Genomic DNA, 7,646 nt, shown 5'->3' with positions numbered 1-7,646 from the left:
ATATATCATTTTTTGAGGGGGGGGGGGGGGGGCACAAATTGATGTTATAATTTCATTTTGAAAATTTGTTCTCTGAGGAATCTTATTGCTGAAGCTCAGTCCAAGAGTGCGAATCGAAAATATGCAGGTGAAATGTGAGGCGGGACTTGGCTGACGTCAGTATTGAGTCAACAGTGTGTGAGGGAACTTAGGAAGACACCAGCACGCGGAGGAAGGGAAAACTGGGGCCATGACTATTGCTCTGCCTAGCCAACCGGCCTCTTGCAGACTCCTTACATTCTTATGTTCAAAAGAGTACAAACTCAGGCAAAGAAATACCTTAGAGAAATATTAACAGCTTTTAGTGACACACGCGTGAACCGCTGGCGTGAAAGGTTTATTAATCAAGTGTACGAGCAGCTGTCCCTTCCGCTGTGCCTCCACGCAGCATCCCTGTGCACCTTTGTGGCTTGGCTGTCCAGTGTGTGCTGCTGCCACGACTCGTCAGGAAGGCAGCAGTGTGATGAGGGGCTGCCCGTCAGCTGAGGCACGGGAACTGTCGATCTCACAGGAAGTAAGTTTGTGGCCATAATGTTGATAACCAATAGTTTTTTTGTTTATGTCGATCGCTGTCCTCATCGGTGTCACCCCTACAACACGGTGGTGCACTCAACACCTGGCTGGCGAGTAGCGTGCGTGCGTGCGTGCGTGCGTGCGTGGGCAGCCGAGGTGAAGGGCTGGAGTTCGGCGTGTATCGCCACTTTTGTTTGTTACTTTGAAGCTCAGGCTGGAGGACGGGTTGTACCTGTCCCAGAGTTTTTCTGTTTGGATATTAGATCATTAAATTATTAAAAATGTAAATATTATCCATAAAAAAGTCATCTACTTAAAGCTTTTTACTAAATGTTACCCATTATTTATTTAAATTGTTCTTTAAAGAATAGTTCACTTCTAAGGCAAATATGCAATATTCGCCTGCATGGATCTAATTAGTATATTCTATAAAAAGTGATCACAATGTGTGTAGGTTAAACACTTCATCACATTAATGATTAACAGTAAACAAAATTATTCGAATAATGCCAACATAGACGTTTGCAGGCGGGTTATGATGTGCTGAAAAAAAAATCAGTTCATCAACCCGTCACCTGCAGGCCGCCGCGCTGCCTGGCGTTTTCCTCCCCCAAAGGAGCTGAACAGATGCTGTCAAATAATTTTATACACGCCTGCGCTATATTTTCTTCGGTGTGTCGTCCTTCAAGTACATATTTCAGCTTCCTTTCACTGGGCGTAAGAATCGTTACCCAGAGACACGCCAGTCCTAAACGACAGACCGACTTGGTCGGTGTCAGCCGATAGAGACGGTCTGTCGGCTCCCGACAGAGGCCCGTGGTCCCTCCGTGGAGGAACAATCTTTAAAACTAGAGTCGCCCAGCATCACAGGTTGAGGCTGGCCCACCCGCGCCCCGCCGCCAGCCCCGACACCCCCCTCCCGCCCCTCCGGAGTGACGTGTGTGTTCGGCGTGTGCATGTTCAGTTGTGAAGAACATTTACGACAAAATGCTCAATATTTCTATGCTCAGCTTGGATGTACTCATGAATGTATATTTTTATTGATGTTATAGTGTCAGTGTAAAATACATATATCACATATAAGAAAAATGACATATTTTCTCTTCTCAGATTATTACCTTTTTGACATATTCAGTCTTGTGGCAAACATTGTGGAGGATGTTTTATTGATATATTTTAGAAATTGGGTTGCCTACTTGGAGCATTGCCAACCAGTTGACCTGCGTTGTGACTCAGCCCGTCTCGGATTCGGCGTCTTTGATTTTGTTAACTTTAAAAAAAGTCACGAGACGCAAGAATCGCGTCTACCGTTCCGTTCGGTACACGCAAAAATCCGTTGTGCATGGTAGCCTGTAAGTTTCCATGACCAGCCAGTGTGCCCGTCATCCTGTGAACCATGTATTTACTTACTGATGTGTATACAGTTGAAACGCACCTGTCACCTGTTTCAATCAGCAGCCCTGTGTGTGTGTGTGTGTGTGTGTGTGTGTGTGTGTGTGTGTGTGTGTGTGTGTGTGTGTGTGTGTTCTGGCATCCTTGACACAATAAAACTGTTATACTTGTCTGTGCCCCAACGTGGTGTCTCGCCAGGAAGTACTATAGAAAACGTAGTAGCAAGGGGAGGCGCTGCGAGAAGAGTGAATGCTCCATCACATGCATAATACACAGAAATGATTGAAAACGTTGGGAAAGGTCTTTGTTCTGCCATGGATTAGTAAGGCTGAAGATGATGATTATGATGATACATTAAATAATAAAAATATTATAAAAAAGGCATTAGACTTGTATATCCTGTGCACATCAGCAACTACCACAGATTACTTTTTCGAGTGTTCACGCACTGAAACTACACTTTGTTCCACTACACAGGGCCTACTGATTCCTTTATTTATTTTTTTCTTTACAACTACTTATCGCCTGTCACGGTTCACTTCAGATCAGTTTTTCGTCCTTCAAACGAAGAAGGAAACAAACATTAAAGCTTTGGTCAGCGAGGAACTCCCCGCGACTGTAGAGTGAGGGGCATGCAAGGACACGGAGGGGAAGGACTAGCTGCTGACACTTGTTTGGACCTCGCTGCCAAGAAGGCGTCACTGAGATATTAAGGGTATGGTAACCGTGTGCGCCGAGGCGGGCACGGAAGACCTGGAACTGCCAGTGTGAGGTGTGATCTGCCTTGGCCTCAAGGGATTGGAATCTCCAATATTACTTAGTATCTGTTGCCATGCCCACAACGTACTTAGGTTAGGTCTTTTATTTTCGTTTCAGGCTCAAGAAAGCATAGCAAGGGACCTCTGCGCATTGAAGAAGCAAGAGAAATGACAGGAGAGGGAAAGAACAACAAAGCATGGCAGGGAAGGCAAATTGATTCTTCTATATCCATTAATGTAAGTGTGGATTTTTGTGTGGCAGTTTTGAGAGACACTACCGGGGACTAGATTGGACCCTAACTAATTTAGGTCATTACTTGTGTGTGTATGGAACGCAAAACACTCGACGGTAACATCATTAATAAAAATAATGTAGCACCATACCCATAGCCATAGCCACCATACCCATAGCCATAGCCACCATACCCATAGCCAGGTTCACTTAAAAGTTAGATCTCACTCTGACATCACCGGCTTCATGCATCGCAATATATCAGTTCAGACAGATAAACAAAACTAAGGATCATTAGACATCCACAACCTGAAAGTTACTTAAGACTTGTTGATTCTAATTAAAGGAAGGGACTTAACATTAATTTCATATTTTCTTATCTATTCGTGTGTGTTACCAAACAAGAAACGCAAAGAATAGAACCCACACTCAAACTTCCTTTACGATAGTTGGAAGAATTCATCCCAAAACAACTTATGACCGTTCTCCTCCCAGGCTCCAGAGATTAGCAAGGAGAGAAATATAACACGTAAGAGGATGTAGTGCTGGTTTTAATCTTTCGGGGCACCAAGCGGGGTCATGATTTAGGCCCCCTCATGCACTCCCTCTTGTGGTATCATTGGGTATAGAAATATATATGACAAAGTAAGGAGCAGTGATTCTAAAAGATGATAGAAAAAAAATTGTGAACTTAACATCATATAGATTCATTGTTTCTTCTTAACATGTATACTGGGGCACGTACACCTAGAGGAGGCTCTTAATATATTGCCTGTATCGTTATTACCCACGACCAGCCCTGAGATATGGCTACTTAGCAAAGTCTCACACTCCCATAATCTACAATGGTTACCCACATAGCGCTTTCGTTTTCTGTGGCCGAGTTCTGTGGTTAAAATTTATGGAGTTACCCGTAGAATTTAATCGTTAGCGGCAAAAGGCACTCAACTCACCTTAAGACCCATCCCCTCTCTTGAAAAGGCCACAGCATTTAGATTTTTTTTGTGTGTGTGAGTGAGGGTGTGTGGGGGGGAAGGGGGGGGGCAGTAAAAGAAGCAGCTCAAGGGCGAAAAAAAAAAATATGAAACAAAGAAATCCCGCCATAAAAAAAACATTATAAACGGGTAAATAATGAAAAGCGTAATTGAATACGTAAATAGGTAAATAATAGGTAATTAGTATAGTCTGGTGATGCGTTTGCCTTAATACTCAAATTGTTAGAGCTGGAGTGCAAATATGTCGGTTTTAGGCGGAGACCACATGCTTAATATTATTGTTTGACTGGAGACAGATAAGGCCTGGGGGCTGTGGACTTTATTCTAAGATGACTTGAAAACTATACTTACTATTATTTGCGTGATTCCTGAATACATAGCAGCATACCCAGGAAAAAAAGTTGTCTTGTGATACGGTAGAATGCACCCATAACAAGTGTTGCTTTTTCTTAAACCAAAGGAAGTCGAGAAAATGGCCCCTATGCACTGGTGAGGTGACGAGTATAGAAGTCAAAATACGGGGACAAATTCGGTCTGGGAGGAGCCTTGATACTGCTCTCCTGAAAGCGTTGAAGCCGTAGGAAGGAGGAAAAACAGAGGAAGGGAGGCTGTTCAAGAGTTTGCCAGTGAAAGGGATGAAATGATGAAGATGCTGGTTGACTGTTGCACCAGGAATTTTGATGGCAGAGGTGAGATAGAGTAGAAAGTCTTGTGCAGCGGGGCCGCGAGAAGGGGGAGGCATGGAGTTAGCAAGTGAAGAATAGTAGCTTGCATGAAAGTATCGATTGAGGATAGAAAGACAGGCAACACCGTGGCGGAATTTCAGAGGTAAAAGACTGTCAGTAAAAGGAAGTAAACTGATGAGAGGAAAAGACTTTGGGTCGTATTTTAAAACATTTCGTTGCCCAAGTTCACATATTTGACATGGTTTTCGTAGGAGCTGTAGGCCTTACCAGGGGTAGTTTTATGACCCTGGTGGTAGTTTGACCCTTCTTCTGTGCCATGAACCTTAAAAACACTCATGAAAAGCAGATTGATCCCCTCTTTGACCTTTAGAAATAGTTGATGTGAGAAGCGATGGTGTCTTAAAATACGGCCTTTGACTCTGACCCGTATTCCCAAACCTTTCGGCGCTCAAGTACACATATTTAACAAGGCTTTCGTAGGCGTTTGGGGCATTTCCAGGGGTAGTTTAATGACCCCGGAGGTAGTGTGACCCTTCGTCTGTACCATGAATGTGAAAAATAAATCATGAAGACCCGATTAATCTCCTTTTCGGCCTTTGGTAATAGTTGATGTGGGAGGTTGGAGCGTCTACGAATACCGCCCTCTGTCCAAAAGAGCTGTATGAGTATCCCCCTCCCCTCATCCCCTCACCACCACCCCCCCATACACACACACGAGATGCATGATCCATACGGGGGAGACAGGGGCCTTGTGTACAGTTAGCCGCTGGGAGGGGGTAGATAACTGTTGTTGATGATACAAAATCTCTAACCTCGAGGAAGCTACTTAGCAAGAGATGAGGGATGAATTTTCCAATTGAGATACCGACCAATAGTGCTTAGTGTAAAAGGTGACAGCTGCGTATTATTGAAGAATAGGGAATAGAATGTCTGGACGGACGTGTCGAGTGGTCAGGTGGAAAAATTGAGTTTTTGAAGTATTGAAAGACACCACGCTCCTTCTGCCCCATCCAGAAATATTAGCAAGGTCAGAAATTGCGTTTTTGAAGTAATGAAAGATACCACGCTCCTTCTGCCCCATCCAGAAATATTAGCAAGGTCAGAAATTGAGTTTTTGAAGTATTGAAAGACACCACGTTCCTTCTGCCCCATCCAGAAATATTAGCAAGGTCAGAAATTGAGTTTTTGAAGTACTGAAAGACACCACGTTCCTTCTGCCCCATCTAGAAATATTAGCAAGGTCAGAAATTGAGTTTTTGAAGTATTGAAAGACACCACGCTCCTTCTGCCCCATCCAGAAATATTAGCAAGGTCAGAAATTGAGTTTTTGAAGTAATGAAAGACACCACGTTCCTTCTGCCCCATCCAGAAATATTATCAAGGTCAGAAGTTATAAGTATTCAGTAGCGAGGTTACTCCGACATTACTCCTTTCACTGCCACATCGATCCTTGGCGCTTGTTGTTGTTGTTGTTGTTGTTATTGTTGTTGTTATCCTTTGTCTTTTTTCTTCAGGCAAACTCAAGAGTCGCGTTATCATGAAAATCGCCGCTATCATTATCTTGTTTATAGAATTGTGATCATCGTTATCACCGGTATCATCATCATTATTTCGATCTTTTTAATTTGTAATCGTTACTGTAATTGTTTCCATATCTTCGAAAGTCATGAAATATTAACCATCTTGTACCGCGTCCTGTCCGTCAGTGAACGTGTCCGGGTCAGTGCTTTTCGCTATTCTTGTCCTTTGAGAGAGAGAGAGAGAGAGAGAGAGAGAGAGAGAGACGTACAGACAGACAGACAGACAGACAAATAGGCAGACAAATAAACAGATAGATAAACAGATAGATAGATAGACAGACAGACAGACACAGGAGAGGTTTGGTTAAGAAAGATCATTTTCCTCCGGCGCACAGACCTGCTCGGAGGCTCTGTGGTGGCGGCGTGTGGGCTGACGCAGCGACAGGGCTGGCTGGCCTGATAAGACGTGCTTTCACGCATGTGTCTGCACGCACCCACGATGAGGAATACTTGGGTTTCGTCCTCTCTCTCTGATTCTGTAGAGAAGTTATTACACGACCATTCAACCTGCCGAGTAACGTCTTCCAAGGGCACGTAAACAGGGAAAAAAATCTCCTTGTCCGTCAGCCTCTCCCTCGCAGCCCGGCGGAGCCAGTGCTGAGAGTTGGTGGAGCCCGACGCCAAGGTGGATTGGGACGGATACAAAGGGAGGGAGGGGGAGGGGGAAGGTGACGCCGGCACACCTGCAGGACTCACGACGCTGCCCACGCGCGCCACAAGGGCGTAACACACAGATCAGCGTCATAATATTAGTTATTTTTCTGCTTTCAGACTTAATCGTGGTTTCCTTCCTTATCCTAACTAAGAGAGAAAACTGTTGTGGAATGTAGCTGAAAAGAACCCAAAACTTTCTACTCCTATCCAGAGCAGGAAAATGGCCAGTCCAGTTGAATTCTTCCGAGGTTGAATCATCGGTGAATGTAGCCGCTGCGGAGCCGGCCAGCGCGCGGAGGCTGCACCCCGCGGCACGGCGGTGGGCAGGCCGGCGTGGAGGCCCCAAGCCCCCACTGCTGCTACCTGCGCCGTCACTAATTATACAGATTCCATACCCTTCGCTATGTGTGCCTCGCAGGACCCCCTGGGCGAGCCCTGCAACCAGAGCTATTCCGTTTTCACTTGACCCAGCGGCAGCAGCGCCTCGGCCCTGACGGCAGCCGCAGCGCCCCGCTCCAGGCTGCCACACCTTCATGACCCACATTTTTAGTAGCCTCGGCGGCTCCTCTCGTCTGCACGGTGAGATCTTTTTGGACAAATCGTGTTTTCTCTTGTCATAAATGACTTGTACGGCACAGCCTTATACGTGCACCGGGCTTCCTGCGCGATGTCTCCCCGACCTGAACTCTCCCAGACGGCAGCACACGAGGCGCTGACGAAAGCTCTTGTCTTTCCAGAAATCTTCTCGATATTAAGGAGGAAAGATTTACCAAAAAAAAAAAAAAACAGTACATATG

This window comes from Eriocheir sinensis, chromosome 41 (assembly GCF_024679095.1).
Source record: "Eriocheir sinensis breed Jianghai 21 chromosome 41, ASM2467909v1, whole genome shotgun sequence".
Classification (NCBI taxonomy): domain Eukaryota; kingdom Metazoa; phylum Arthropoda; class Malacostraca; order Decapoda; family Varunidae; genus Eriocheir; species Eriocheir sinensis.
Note: the sequence above shows the minus strand (reverse complement) of the source record.